At 41.1% G+C, this 15,511-nt stretch overlaps 1 non-coding gene and 4 pseudogenes across 1 annotated transcript; all 5 read right to left on the reverse strand.

Moving 5' to 3' along the window:
• Positions 1–6,732: 6,732 nt before the first annotated feature.
• Positions 6,733–6,903, reverse strand: LOC146171368 (U2 spliceosomal RNA; annotated as a pseudogene).
• A 2,368-nt stretch (positions 6,904–9,271) lies between these two features.
• On the reverse strand, positions 9,272–9,462 carry LOC146171369 (U2 spliceosomal RNA). The gene has a single exon (XR_014702928.1). It is a non-coding gene; the product is annotated as a U2 spliceosomal RNA (small nuclear RNA).
• A 231-nt stretch (positions 9,463–9,693) lies between these two features.
• On the reverse strand, positions 9,694–9,875 carry LOC146171370 (U2 spliceosomal RNA; annotated as a pseudogene).
• Positions 9,876–10,288: 413 nt separating this feature from the next.
• On the reverse strand, positions 10,289–10,459 carry LOC146171371 (U2 spliceosomal RNA; annotated as a pseudogene).
• A 4,450-nt stretch (positions 10,460–14,909) lies between these two features.
• On the reverse strand, positions 14,910–15,082 carry LOC146171372 (U2 spliceosomal RNA; annotated as a pseudogene).
• Between the last annotated feature and the right edge of the window lie 429 nt (positions 15,083–15,511).

Genomic DNA, 15,511 nt, shown 5'->3' on the forward strand with positions numbered 1-15,511 from the left:
CACCAAAAAAAAAAAAAAAAAAAACAATATGAGAGCCCTCACCAAGCTCGTAGCAAAGCAAAACAAAAGATGGAGCTGAACAGGAGAGAAACACCAGTAAACACCACACACAAATCACCCTCAACACAATACAAGTGAAAAAGAGCAACGCAGCAACTAATAAAAATCGTCACTCAATTACCAGGCAGACGCGGCAAAGAGCCCTCACCAAGCTCAAAGAAAAAAAAAAAAAAAAAAAGAGGTTTAACGGGAGCGAGACATGGGAAACACCACACTTGACTGGAAAACGGCTCTTGTCAATGAAATCACATTGCAGGAACCCAATAAATCAGCACCTCAACTAAAATAAAAGGGCACACATGCAAAGAATTCGCACTAAGCTCTCAAAAAAAAAAGAAAAAGAAAAAAAAAAAAAAAAAAAAAAAAACTGGTGGCAATGCAACAAAAAGTAATAAAATAATAATAATTAAAGGCACAACCGGAGAGAAACAGCGGCAGATACTACATGAACAAACCAACAAGGATGGCAAAGAATTTGAACACAAACAAAAAAGTAAAAAAAAAGTTTAAGGGCAGAAAGCACTACATGAATAAACCGATTGCAAAGAATGTGAGCACAAACAGAACGGAGAGGTTAAAGAACAAGCAAAAAAAAGAAAAAAAAAGGAAAACTAGAAGGACCAAAAAAAAAAATAAACTAGCAAATTAAGCAAAAAGAACACTTGAAGGACAAAAAACACTGCCAGATACTACATAAACAAGCCAACAATGGGGATAGGAAACACTAAATGAACTAGTAAAAAAAGAGAGCTCTCACCAAGCTCTCACAGCAACCGGGAATCCAGGGACAGCAGGGGTTCCAAGAACAGCAGGTCCGGATGGTCCATGAGTCCAGGGGTCCAGGGTCAGCAGGGGGGTCCAGGGTCAGCAGGGGGTCCAGGAACAGCAGGGGGTCCAGGGGTCCAGGATACTACTACACAAAGAGAAGTTTATTGACTTCCAAACTGATAGAGCACGATACATTGACAATGTGAACCACAATATACATACACTTATATGTAAAGGATAGCGAATAATGTGCCAATACAATACAGATGTTGTAAGTCACTTTACATTAACAGTCTTATCTTCGTATCAGAGTCTGCTTATCCTTTATACAATTTCAATCAATTGGTACAAAAAAGGGATATACAATAATAATGGGAGAACCACTCAAATCTCTCCATCCCAATGCACTAGAAGGGGAAAGGGAAAAAAAGGGGGGGGGATGTACATGCATACATGTTATGATCCAACGCGCGTTACATGTGGTCATCAATACAACAATGTCGGCATCGTTAGCCCATTTGGTCTCACAACAAAGAACCGTGTGTGCCAACGCTGCAGAAACCGCGCCTCCCCGTCTAGTTCGAGCCGCTCTGACAGGTATTCCCAGAGCAGGAGGCGCAGGCTCTGCAGCGCCGGGTACATGGCTCGTACTGGCTGCCTGCGTGCTTCCGCCAGGCAGCGGCGCTTCCACAAGACAAAAAGGGTACATGCCACAACTAGCCGCGCGAATGCACCCCGCGGTTGGTTTCTCCGCACCGAAAACATACGGTGTACTAGGTGCCACATAACCTTTGACACCCAACACTCAAAAGCGAAATGATCGCCAATCTCCGGTGCTCCGCACTGCGGGCACTGATTGTTGGGGACAACCCCCCATCGATAGAGGCGATCCCGGGTCGGGAGTACGCCCCACCGCTGTCGCCACTCGAAGTCTTTAACTTGGTCTGGCATTGTGCTTGCGGCCCATGTTCTCCATCTCCTAGAATCGGTTCGCTCCGCCTCTTCTGCGCTGAGGCGAGCACACGCCATGAGGGCGCTTATCTCGGTTGGCGGCACTTCCTCTATGTTTACCTCTGGCAGCTCTACATTAAGCGTTTCCTGGAACCTGGCGGCCGCTTGGTAGAAAGGGTGCGGCGTTTCTGCTCGCGGCCCCAAATGTCTTTGAGGGGTGAAGGCCCTCCTCGCAGTGCTTAGCCAGTACAAGAACAGGGGCCGTCCTGGGTAATCTGCTTGGTCCAAAAGGCCGACGACAAGCTTGGTCAGCATAGTCCGCGCAACCGTTTGGACGCACGGTACACCGAGGCCTCCTCTACTACGGGGAAGTTGCACAAGATGTCGCGCCACTAGGGCTGTCTGTCCTCCCCATAGGAAAGTGCCTACAAGGGAGGAGAGTCTCCCTGCCGTGCGCCTTGGCATCACTGCCACTCTTGCCACGTAGAACGCAAAGGCAAGCGCGCTGTTCTTAATTACCGCAATTTTGGCGGCCGTTGACAAGTCAAACCGCGCAGCGTTTGCGAAAACCCTGTTGGCTTTGTCGATACTCAGGGTCCAAGTAGCTGGGGATACTCCTCCTTCTTGAAAGAGTACTCCCAGTACCCTAACAGCTTCTACCAAGGGGATCGGTTCTGGTAGTGCCTCTTGGAAGCTGCCAAAGCGGAGAGCGTGACTTTTTCCTACATTCAGTTTTGCTCCCGAGAGCGATGCATATTCTCTAAAGACTGTCATGAACCTCTGCAGGCTTTGTCCATCACGCACAAACAGGGAGATATCATCGGCGTACGCCATTATCTTCACCTCGTCTTGTCCTATCCCCGGAAAGCCGCGGATGCGACGCTCGCTGACGACGCGCCGCAGCAGTGGGTCCAGTGACAGGACAAACAGTGCTGGAGACAATGGGCAACCCTGCCGCACTCCTCGGGTTACCGCAAAATTGGGGAGCAACTCCCCGTTCAATAACATGTCACACGACACATCTTCATACAGAAGCTTTATGATCCCTATGACTTCTTCTGGGATCCCATAGGACCTTAAAACTTGATATAAATATGGGTGTTCGACCCTGTCGAAGGCCTTAGCCTGATCCAGTGAAACAAACACTCCGCTCACTCTTTTCTCCTGTGCATATGCGAAAACGTCCCGGGTGAACGTGAGCGCTGCAAATACGGAGCGTCCCGGTACCGCCGACGATTGATAGGGGCAGATTAAATCTGCCAAAAAGGGCCGGAGGCGCTTGGCAAGCAGAGAAGTAACCAACTTGTAATCACTATTTAATAACGTTATTGGTCGCCATGCCTCTGGAGATGACGGCGATGCTCCTTCTTTGGGGATCAAAATTATGCGTCCTGCTGAGAAGGATGCAGGTTTCCGTCCATCCCTGATGACCATGTTGACCAAGGTAGTTATCAGGCCGCCAAGAACATCAAAGAATTGCCAGTAGAAGGCCGCCATAATGCCGTCCGGACCGGGCGCGGATGAGTGTGTCATGTCTCTTAAGGCTTCCAACACTTCTGTGCGTGACGCTGGGGCACTAAGTGCCGCACCCTCGGCTTCGGGCAGAGCTGGTAAGTCGTCACAGAAGGAGGCAATATCTGTCTCTCCATCAGCTTCGTTTCGGGAGGCCGACGTAAATCGCGCGGCAAAGTGTTCTCGAAAGACTTGCGCGATCACAGCCGGATCCTCCAAAATTGTGCCCTCGCCCATGTCCACACTCTCCACCCGTTCTGTCCGGCCATCGTGCCTGCGCGTGCTTCGACTGTGCATCAAATCCGCCGTGCACTCGGCTGTGGGCGGCGCATCCCTGCTTTGTGTATCCTGGTACCCATCTTGCAGGATGCGGTGATATCTTATCCTCAAGATATCCAGGTATTCTCGCATGGCGAACGATAACTCGTCGGCCCTTTGAATTATCTTCATCCTTCTTAGTACATCGTTCAGCGCAGCGGTACGCCGTGCACTTTTCTTCTTTCCTGCCCGGACGAGAATTGCCCGCCATTCGGTCTTGAGGTTGTCCCACCCCTCGGGTGACAGCTGGTTAATGTCAGCAATAGAGTTCGACACCTCCGCCCGAATGTCGCTGACACTCTTGCCATCCAGCATTAACGATGCGTCCATACGCCACAGATTCGGGCGCGTCGGGCGGCCTGCTGAACATTTCAATGTGGCCATGACAGGTACATGATCACTAAACTTTGCCATATCTTGCGGGAGATTTAGCACCTCGCAGGAGACCAGGAGGGGCATCAAACAGGGAGGGACGTAGACTCTATCTATACGGCTAGAGCTACGTGTGCTCGTGCGAGTGGCCATAAATTCATCTCCATGTAGCACCACCCACGCATCCGAGAGGTGGACCTGGCGCACGAGTTTCCGTAGCTCTTTTGCGTGGTAGCAGGATGAGCCCTGCCCTGGTCCTCTAAGGTCTCGCTCCGAATCTAGGACACAGTTAAAATCTCCCAACAAAACATGAGGGGTGGAATCCAGAAAGAAGGGCGCAATGGATTTGAAGAAGTCATTGGTGAGTGCCCTTGTAACTGGAGCATACACGTTCACGAAACGAGTCTTCCGCCCTTCTAAGAACAAATCCACCGCAATAACCCGCCCGTCAGGACCGTATGTGCAATGCGCTCCATTGCGAAACGCGGGAGATATGAAAATAACCCCTACACCACAGCACCGTGAGTCTGTTAGCGAAAAAAAAGCATCAACATGAAAGCGAGAACGAAAAGATAGTACATCGGATGGAGTGCGTAAATTGCACTCTTGCAAAAATAAGACATCAATTTGGTGTAGTCGCGCAAAATGAATAATTTCGCGCTGCTTGTCAGGGTTGCGAAACCCTCTAACGTTAAAGGTAACAAACTTAAAAGAAGCCATGACAAATAAATGGAATGAACTCAAATAACACAGCAAACTGAGAAACTATAGAACAAACAAACGATGCAGACAGACTCACAGCACGGTGCAGCACGGTGCACGGTCCCTTGATGGCGCCTTGGAATGGACGCCGGGACCACTGAAGGTCAAAGGGAAGGGATGTGGACCGTTACGGCCCTGTCGCTCTTCTGCTGGCGCCATGGTGCTTAGTTCTCTGGCGGCCTGGTGTCCATTTCATCTGCCTCGTTGCCGTCCACCTTCTTGGGCTTTTTCTTCGGCGCCGAACCGCACGGGCCCGATCCGCTGTCCGAAGAAAGAGTCCGCTTTACCAGGTCCTCGTCTGCACAGGACGTCTTACGCATTGGCCGCAGCGAAGAGTCCCCACTATTTGGTCGCTGGGGCATTGCGGCTGCCAATGAACCAGGAACAGGCCGTTCTTCACTCCTGGCTCTCCCTGGTTCCACCTGCAATTTAATAGGTGTATGCAGCGGAGAATCTTCTGTTAAGGACTCGGACAATTCCCTGGAGGTCTTAGATGGTGTCCGTTGTGCAGCGGTAAGATCCTGCTCAAACAAAGCCTCCTCCAAGGATGGAAGCTCCGGTACGTGGGACCCTTCCTCGTCATCAGAATCCAGGTTGGCGGCGGCTCCTTGCTCATCCGCAGCAATGGTGATCGTCGAGGATCTATCGTCATCAGGTTCGAAGTCTCGGGACTCGTGGCCACCGTCCGATGGTTCCTGCAGAGACACAGCAGCACCGCTTGGCCCTTCACGGTGAGCGGCAGCAGCCGCTGCTACAGCCGTAGCATAGGTACGTGGCAGGACACAATCCGATGTGGCATGTGCCCCACTACAGCGCTTGCAACCAGTATTACAAGTCTCTGTGCTGTGTCCGTATGCTGAGCAGCGTCCGCACTTGGTTGCTTGGCAGGCAGCACCCATGTGGCCTTCCCCTCCGCACCGCGAGCATACCCTCTTCATGCCGCGGTATTCGAGCATAACTCGATAGCCCGCGACAGAGAGAAAATTCGGTGGGGCTCGTACCATGTCCAGTTTAACGAGGCGGCACCCATTTCGTACATGGCTTTTCCCTTTGAAGCCGGGCTCCGTGATGGCTCGCACCTTTCCATACGGTGTCAATGCTGTAGTCAGGGCATCGTCGCTGACACATGGCGGCAGCCTAAAAACAGTAACAAAAACCACTGGAGCAGCAAGCTGCACCAGCGGCACATGATGACTGCCGACGAGCACAGTGCCCGCGGCAACAACTTTGGTGGCTTGTGCCATTGAAGAAACAGCAGCCAGGAACGTGGTTCCGCCGAGGTGCTGCAAGTACTGCAGCCCCCCGACACCGACGACACCCTCGAGGGCATCAATGATGTCGTCTGCCGGAGCGGGCTCCGGCAACTGGAAGGTGAAGCACTGGGCCTTTGAGGGCCGAGTGCTCGGAGGTGGATGGTCCATCACTGCAGGACCAGGGCGCCAGGCAGGAAACCCGGCCGAGGACTGCAGGCCGCGGGCAGCAGGACCTCAGGAGGGGGGGGTTCCGCCAGGTGGAGGGGCCCAGGACACCAGGCAGCAGGCCAGGCACCAGGGCACGACGCTGAGCAGCAGGACCCCTCTTTGATCTTAGCCAAAAGGCCGAGAAGCGATAAATTGACAAGGAACTGCAGTTCGATCCCATCAAAAATGTATGCCCAAGTGGTGCCACTTATCGGTTGTTGCAGAAACAGCGTCGGTCCACCGTTTTTTGTTTGTAGCACTTGAGCTATGGTTTACCAAATCTCGACACATCCCTTGAAGGGGATTCTTAATCAAACCATTCTTTATTGCCTCAAATAATGGACTCACATGCAATGACATGCAGAAAAAGTAACCCAAGGTGTCACTGCATGCACGAGGCGCCCAACAATGCAATAAGACAGGCATTGAGAGGATTGCTGTGTTAGGCACATGGATAGCAGTGAGCTCCAATGAAAAAAGTTAGTTGGCCTCATCTTTGAGTTGTGATTGTCCTCCCCCAAAAACCGTGAGTCGCTTAGCTAGTCCCGGAAGTAGTGCAGTACCGGGTAGACCCGTGGCAGAGGTACAGCAAGCCCAGAATGCTCTGCCGCATTACAAAAAATAGTATAATGTCAGGGTTACAAATTACAACTGGCAACTGATATCAAGCTGTTAAAACAGTGTTTTCCAGAAATGTTTTGTACATTTGCAAGCAATGCTTTATTGCAGATACCTACTGCTATTAAGGCAAAAGCCTTTATTGCCTCATAGTTGTCGTTAGCAAAAGTGTCACATTTTTGCCACAGCACTTATTGGTCGCGAAGGGAAGACGTCGTGGAGGTGTCGACCAATCACAGAGCAACACCACAGTATGTGCAAATGCATAGCTTATATGTCCATATGTCAATCAATGAGCAGTTACTAATTAAAAAGGAAATAAATAAGTAAATAATTATTTATATGCTATGTCCTGGTTATTGCACTAATTACTCAATATTGGCTAGGTAAACAATTATTACTAATTATTTACAGTTGCGAAAATATAATTACTAATTATTACCACACTGTAAAACCAACCACATTGGCTAGATAAACAATTATTACTAATTATTTATAGTTGCATAGTATACTTACTAATTATTACCACACTCTGTAAAACCAACCACATTGGCTACATAAACAATTATTAATAATTATTTACAGTTGCGTAAATAATTACTACACTCTGTAAAACCAACCACATTGGCTAGGTAAACAATTATTACTAATTATTTACAGTTACGTAAATATAATTACTAATTATTACCACACTGTAAAACCAACCACAATCGCTAGGTAAACTTTTAATACTAATTATTTACATTTGCGTAAATATAATTACCAATTACTTCCACACTCTGCAAAACCAACCACAATGGCTAGGTAAACTATTACTAATTATTTACAGTTGCGAAAATATAATTACTAATTATTACCACACTGTAAAACCAACCACATTGGCTAGATAAACAATTATTACTAATTATTTATAGTTGCATAGTATACTTACTAATTATTACCACACTCTGTAAAACCAACCACATTGGCTAGATAAACAATTATTAATAATTATTTACAGTTGCGTAAATAATTACTACACTCTGTAAAACCAACCACATTGGCTAGGTAAACAATTATTACTAATTATTTACAGTTGCGTAAATATAATTACTAATTATTACCACACTGTAAAACCAACCACAATGGCTAGGTAAACTTTTAATACTAATTATTTACATTTGCGTAAATATAATTACCAATTACTTCCACACTCTGCAAAACCAACCACAATGGCTAGGTAAACTATTACTAATTATTTACAGTTGCGAAAATATAATTACTAATTATTACCACACTGTAAAACCAACCACATTGGCTAGATAAACAATTATTACTAATTATTTATAGTTGCATAGTGTACTTACTAATTATTACCACACTCTGTAAAACCAACCACATTGGCTACATAAACAATTATTAATAATTATTTACAGTCGTAAATAATTACTACACTCTTTAAAACCAACCACATTGGCTAGGTAAACAATTATTACTAATTATTGACAGTTGCGTGAATATAATTACTAATTATAACCACACTCTGTAAAACCAACCACAATTGCTAGGTAAACTGTTATTACTAATTATTTACAGTTGCGTAAATATAATTACTAATTATTACCACACTGTAAAACCAACCACAATGGCTAGGTAAACTTTTAATACTAATTATTTACATTTGCGTAAATATAATTACCAATTACTTCCACACTGTAAAACCAACCACAATGGCTAGGTAAACTATTATTACTAATTATTTACAGTTGCGAAAATATAATTACTAATTATTACCACACTGTAAAACCAACCACATTGGCTAGATAAACAATTATTACTAATTATTTATAGTTGCATAGTATACTTACTAATTATTACCACACTCTGTAAAACCAACCACATTGGCTACATAAACAATTATTAATAATTATTTACAGTTGCGTAAATAATTATTACTAATTATTGACAGTTGCGTGAATATAATTACTAATTATAACCACACTCTGTAAAACCAACCACAATTGCTAGGTAAACTATTATTACTAATTATTTACAGTTGCGTAAATATAATTACTAATTATTACCACACTGTAAAACCAACCACAATGGCTAGGTAAACTTTTATTACTAATTATTTATAGTTGCATAGTATACTTACTAATTATTACCACACTCTGTAAAACCAACCACATTGGCTACATAAACAATTATTAATAATTATTTACAGTTGCGTAAATAATTACTACACTCTGTAAAACCAACCACATAACAGTAAAAGTCGGAAAAAAAAGTCGGAAAAAAAAGTCGGAAAAAAAAGTCGGAAAAAAAAGTCGGAAAAAAAAGTCGGAAAAAAAGTCGGAAAAAAAAGTCGGAAAAAAAAGTCGGAAAAAAAAAAGTCCAAAAATTTCTAGAACAAAACAAAGCAGTTTTTCTGTTTTTTTTCAATTGTGCCTTCTCCCCCCAAAAGGGGGAGATGCTGGGCCGGTCCCGGAAGTAGTGCAGTACCGGGTCGACCCGTGGCGGAGTTGGAGCAAGCCCCGAACACTCCGCCGCGCTACAAAAATCAGTTTAATATCATGGGTACAATTAGAACCCGTAACAGATATTAAGCTGTTAAGAACAGATGGGTTTCGACAATGCTTGGGACATTGGAACAAGAAAATGGTCATGGGTTCCCCTAGAGCGGGAACATCCATAGGGGGGGGATCTCCAGGTTTACCAAGTCTTCGGAATGTCAATGCAAATGGGAGACCAATTGCAGTGGCATACAAAAGACCCGGCCGCACAAGAGATCAGCCGATCGGGCAGTGTCGTGACGGTGGCATGAAGGACCGGTGCCGGAGCACCGAGCCCTCACGCCAGCCATTCAGGGCACCCAATCATCCGAAGGGCAAGGGGGGACCCAAGCATTCCCGGAAAGGGAATGGTTAAAGGCTGGTTCTAAGAACCAAGACCTTGAGTAGAATCCCGACCCCTGGCATCAGTCAAAGCGCAACACTCGGCCAAAGGCCGAGATATACTGACCCGAAGGTACAGTACTACACTTTGATCTTAGCCAAAAGGCCGAGAAGCGATTACTTTGATCTTAGCCAAAAGGCCGAGAAGCGATAAATTGACAAGGAACTGCTGTTCGATCCCATCAAAAATGTATGCCCAAGTGGTGCCACTTATCGGTTGTTGCAGAAACAGCGTCGGTCCACCGTTTTTTGTTTGTAGCACTTGAGCTATGGTTTACCAAATCTCGACACATCCCTTGAAGGGGATTCTTAATCAAACCATTCTTTATTGCCTCAAATAATGGACTCACATGCAATGACATGCGGAAAAAGTAACCCAAGGTGTCACTGCATGCACGAGGCGCCCAACAATGCAATAAGACAGGCATTGAGAGGATTGCTGTGTTAGGCACATGGATAGCAGTGAGCTCGAATGAAAAAAGTTAGTTGGCCTCATCTTTGAGTTGTGATTGTCCTCCCCCAAAAACCGTGAGTCGCTTAGCTAGTCCCGGAAGTAGTGCAGTACCGGGTAGACCCGTGGCAGAGGTACAGCAAGCCCAGAATGCTCTGCCGCATTACAAAAAATAGTATAATGTCAGGGTTACAAATTACAACTGGCAACTGATATCAAGCTGTTAAAACAGTGTTTTCCAGAAATGTTTTGTACATTTGCAAGCAATGCTTTATTGCAGATACCTACTGCTATTAAGGCAAAAGCCTTTATTGCCTCATAGTTGTCGTTAGCAAAAGTGTCACATTTTTGCCACAGCACTTATTGGTCGCGAAGGGAAGACGTCGTGGAGGTGTCGACCAATCACAGAGCAACACCACAGTATGTGCAAATGCATAGCTTATATGTCCATATGTCAATCAATGAGCAGTTACTAATTAAAAAGGAAATAAATAAGTAAATAATTATTTATATGCTATGTCCTGGTTATTGCACTAATTACTCAATATTGGCTAGGTAAACAATTATTACTAATTATTTACAGTTGCGAAAATATAATTACTAATTATTACCACACTGTAAAACCAACCACATTGGCTAGATAAACAATTATTACTAATTATTTATAGTTGCATAGTATACTTACTAATTATTACCACACTCTGTAAAACCAACCACATTGGCTACATAAACAATTATTAATAATTATTTACAGTTGCGTAAATAATTACTACACTCTGTAAAACCAACCACATTGGCTAGGTAAACAATTATTACTAATTATTTACAGTTACGTAAATATAATTACTAATTATTACCACACTGTAAAACCAACCACAATGGCTAGGTAAACTTTTAATACTAATTATTTACATTTGCGTAAATATAATTACCAATTACTTCCACACTCTGCAAAACCAACCACAATGGCTAGGTAAACTATTACTAATTATTTACAGTTGCGAAAATATAATTACTAATTATTACCACACTGTAAAACCAACCACATTGGCTAGATAAACAATTATTACTAATTATTTATAGTTGCATAGTATACTTACTAATTATTACCACACTCTGTAAAACCAACCACATTGGCTAGATAAACAATTATTAATAATTATTTACAGTTGCGTAAATAATTACTACACTCTGTAAAACCAACCACATTGGCTAGGTAAACAATTATTACTAATTATTTACAGTTGCGTAAATATAATTACTAATTATTACCACACTGTAAAACCAACCACAATGGCTAGGTAAACTTTTAATACTAATTATTTACATTTGCGTAAATATAATTACCAATTACTCCCACACTCTGCAAAACCAACCACAATGGCTAGGTAAACTATTACTAATTATTTACAGTTGCGAAAATATAATTACTAATTATTACCACACTGTAAAACCAACCACATTGGCTAGATAAACAATTATTACTAATTATTTATAGTTGCATAGTATACTTACTAATTATTACCACACTCTGTAAAACCAACCACATTGGCTACATAAACAATTATTAATAATTATTTACAGTTGCGTAAATAATTACTACACTTTGTAAAACCAACCACATTGGCTAGGTAAACAATTATTACTAATTATTTACAGTTGCGTAAATATAATTACTAATTATTACCACACTGTAAAACCAACCACAATGGCTAGGTAAACTTTTAATACTAATTATTTACATTTGCGTAAATATAATTACCAATTACTTCCACACTCTGCAAAACCAACCACAATGGCTAGGTAAACTATTATTACTAATTATTTACAGTTGCGAAAATATAATTACTAATTATTACCACACTGTAAAACCAACCACATTGGCTAGATAAACAATTATTACTAATTATTTATAGTTGCATAGTGTACTTACTAATTATTACCACACTCTGTAAAACCAACCACATTGGCTACATAAACAATTATTAATAATTATTTACAGTCGTAAATAATTACTACACTCTTTAAAACCAACCACATTGGCTAGGTAAACAATTATTACTAATTATTGACAGTTGCGTGAATATAATTACTAATTATAACCACACTCTGTAAAACCAACCACAATTGCTAGGTAAACTGTTATTACTAATTATTTACAGTTGCGTAAATATAATTACTAATTATTACCACACTGTAAAACCAACCACAATGGCTAGGTAAACTTTTAATACTAATTATTTACATTTGCGTAAATATAATTACCAATTACTTCCACACTGTAAAACCAACCACAATGGCTAGGTAAACTATTATTACTAATTATTTACAGTTGCGAAAATATAATTACTAATTATTACCACACTGTAAAACCAACCACATTGGCTAGATAAACAATTATTACTAATTATTTATAGTTGCATAGTATACTTACTAATTATTACCACACTCTGTAAAACCAACCACATTGGCTACATAAACAATTATTAATAATTATTTACAGTTGCGTAAATAATTATTACTAATTATTGACAGTTGCGTGAATATAATTACTAATTATAACCACACTCTGTAAAACCAACCACAATTGCTAGGTAAACTATTATTACTAATTATTTACAGTTGCGTAAATATAATTACTAATTATTACCACACTGTAAAACCAACCACAATGGCTAGGTAAACTTTTATTACTAATTATTTATAGTTGCATAGTATACTTACTAATTATTACCACACTCTGTAAAACCAACCACATTGGCTACATAAACAATTATTAATAATTATTTACAGTTGCGTAAATAATTACTACACTCTGTAAAACCAACCACATTGGCTAGGTAAACAATTATTACTAATTATTTACAGTTGCGTAAATATAATTACTAATTATTACCACACTGTAAAACCAACCACAATGGCTAGGTAAACTTTTAATACTAATTATTTACATTTGCGTAAATATAATTACCAATTACTTCCACACTCTGCAAAACCAACCACAATGGCTAGGTAAACTATTACTAATTATTTACAGTTGCGAAAATATAATTACTAATTATTACCACACTGTAAAACCAACCACATTGGCTAGATAAACAATTATTACTAATTATTTATAGTTGCATAGTATACTTACTAATTATTACCACACTCTGTAAAACCAACCACATTGGCTACATAAACAATTATTAATAATTATTTACAGTTGCGTAAATAATTACTACACTCTGTAAAACCAACCACATTGGCTAGGTAAACAATTATTACTAATTATTTACAGTTGCGTAAATATAATTACTAATTATTACCACACTGTAAAACCAACCACAATGGCTAGGTAAACTTTTAATACTAATTATTTACATTTGCGTAAATATAATTACCAATTACTTCCACACTCTGCAAAACCAACCACAATGGCTAGGTAAACTATTATTACTAATTATTTACAGTTTTGAAAATATAATTACTAATTATTACCACACTGTAAAACCAACCACATTGGCTAGATAAACAATTATTACTAATTATTTATAGTTGCATAGTGTACTTACTAATTATTACCACACTCTGTAAAACCAACCACATTGGCTACATAAACAATTATTAATAATTATTTACAGTCGTAAATAATTACTACACTCTTTAAAACCAACCACATTGGCTAGGTAAACAATTATTACTAATTATTGACAGTTGCGTGAATATAATTACTAATTATAACCACACTCTGTAAAACCAACCACAATTGCTAGGTAAACTGTTATTACTAATTATTTACAGTTGCGTAAATATAATTACTAATTATTACCACACTGTAAAACCAACCACAATGGCTAGGTAAACTTTTAATACTAATTATTTACATTTGCGTAAATATAATTACCAATTACTTCCACACTGTAAAACCAACCACAATGGCTAGGTAAACTATTATTACTAATTATTTACAGTTGCGAAAATATAATTACTAATTATTACCACACTGTAAAACCAACCACATTGGCTAGATAAACAATTATTACTAATTATTTATAGTTGCATAGTATACTTACTAATTATTACCACACTCTGTAAAACCAACCACATTGGCTACATAAACAATTATTAATAATTATTTACAGTTGCGTAAATAATTATTACTAATTATTGACAGTTGCGTGAATATAATTACTAATTATAACCACACTCTGTAAAACCAACCACAATTGCTAGGTAAACTATTATTACTAATTATTTACAGTTGCGTAAATATAATTACTAATTATTACCACACTGTAAAACCAACCACAATGGCTAGGTAAACTTTTATTACTAATTATTTATAGTTGCATAGTATACTTACTAATTATTACCACACTCTGTAAAACCAACCACATTGGCTACATAAACAATTATTAATAATTATTTACAGTTGCGTAAATAATTACTACACTCTGTAAAACCAACCACATAACAGTAAAAGTCGGAAAAAAAAGTCGGAAAAAAAAGTCGGAAAAAAAAGTCGGAAAAAAAAGTCGGAAAAAAAAGTCGGAAAAAAAAGTCGGAAAAAAAAGTCGGAAAAAAAAGTCGGAAAAAAAGTCGGAAAAAAAAGTCGGAAAAAAAAGTCGGAAAAAAAAAGTCCAAAAATTTCTAGAACAAAACAAAGCAGTTTTTCTGTTTTTTTTTTCAATTGTGCCTTCTCCCCCCAAAAGGGGGAGATGCTGGGCCGGTCCCGGAAGTAGTGCAGTACCGGGTCGACCCGTGGCGGAGTTGGAGCAAGCCCCGAACACTCCGCCGCGCTACAAAAATCAGTTTAATATCATGGGTACAATTAGAACCCGTAACAGATATTAAGCTGTTAAGAACAGAGTGTTTTTCAGAAATGTTTTGTACATTTCCTAGCAGTTTTATTGCAGACACCTACTGTTGTTGTTCATTCCTTTTTAGGGGAAATCTCATCTGTAAAGTTTTATTCCTGCTGTGGGGTGAGTGTATTGTTGTGCGTGTAGGAAGTCTTTCTAACTCGAGCTGCTGAAGTCCACCGAAGTGCGAGCCCTTCAATTTGCAGCTACGTGTTTAGCATAGACTTCACGAGAAGCTGCGATGGTATCGCTCACCGCCAGCTTCTTGAAGAGACGCATGTAGCGTTTGCTACAGAGGCGCCTCAACACTTTGTCATTGTTGGGGTCCCAGGAGCCCAGGGCCCCAACAACGACTGCCTCAATGCTGACCCGCTGGAATTTCCGGAGCAGGTATTGGCGAACGGGTTCGTACTTGGCGACCTTACTCTCCCGTGCAGCATCGAAGGCGGTTTTGCG

The sequence above is a fragment of the Amblyomma maculatum genome, unplaced genomic scaffold (genome assembly GCF_055883805.1).
Source record: "Amblyomma maculatum isolate TAMU_Amacu unplaced genomic scaffold, ASM5588380v1 scaffold_23, whole genome shotgun sequence".
Taxonomy (NCBI): Eukaryota; Metazoa; Arthropoda; class Arachnida; order Ixodida; family Ixodidae; genus Amblyomma; species Amblyomma maculatum.